An 885-nucleotide genomic window follows, 5' to 3' on the forward strand; every position below is an offset into this window, starting at 1 on the left:
CGAAACTCGAATTTTTGTAAAAAATGTGTTAAAGCTCGTTATTTGAAGCTGAAATCGAACAGGTTAAATCCTGAAATGAGCTCGGACGCGTGATTAAAAACAGAGAGAAAAAGAACAGGGTTCGGTACGCCCTTCCGAACGGCTGAAATTGAAGTGTATAATACACGGTTTTTCGGGATTCCGGGGTCCCGGAACAAAATACTCCGAAAAGCACATAGAAAGTTCCTCGGGTCAGATAAAGGGGCCACGCAAAATTTGAGCACCAACGGAAGATATTTGGGGGTGCCGGTGTGCCTCAAACCAGCATTCGCCGAAACTCGAATTATCGTAAAAAATGTGTTAAAGCTCGTTATTTGAGGTTGAAATCGAACAGGTTAATTCCTGAAATGAGCTCGGACGCATGATTGAAAAACAGGGAGAAAAAGAAATAGGGTCCGGTACGACCTTCCGAACGGCTGAAATTGAAGTGTATAATACACGGTTTTTCGGGATTCCGGGGTCCAGGAACAAAATTCTCCGGAAACCACATAGAAAGTTCCTCGTGTCAAAAAAGCGTTCACGAAAAATTTTGAGCACCAACGGAAGACATTTGGGGGTATCGGTGTGCCAGAAACCAGCATTCGCCTAACCTCGGATTATCGTGAAAAATGTGTTAAAGCTCGTTATTTGAGGCTGAAATCGAACAGGTTAATTCCTGAAATGAGCCTGGACGCGTGATTGAAAAACAGGGAGAAAAAGAAATAGGGTCCGGTACGACTTTCCGAACGGCTGATATTGAAGTGTATAATACACGGTTTTTCGGGATTCCGGGGTCCCGGAACAAAATTTTCCAGAAATCCCATAAAACGTTCCTGAGGTCAGATAAAGCGACCACGCAAAATTTGA

This window comes from Silene latifolia, chromosome 10 (genome assembly GCF_048544455.1).
Source record: "Silene latifolia isolate original U9 population chromosome 10, ASM4854445v1, whole genome shotgun sequence".
In the NCBI taxonomy this organism is placed as follows: Eukaryota; Viridiplantae; Streptophyta; class Magnoliopsida; order Caryophyllales; family Caryophyllaceae; genus Silene; species Silene latifolia.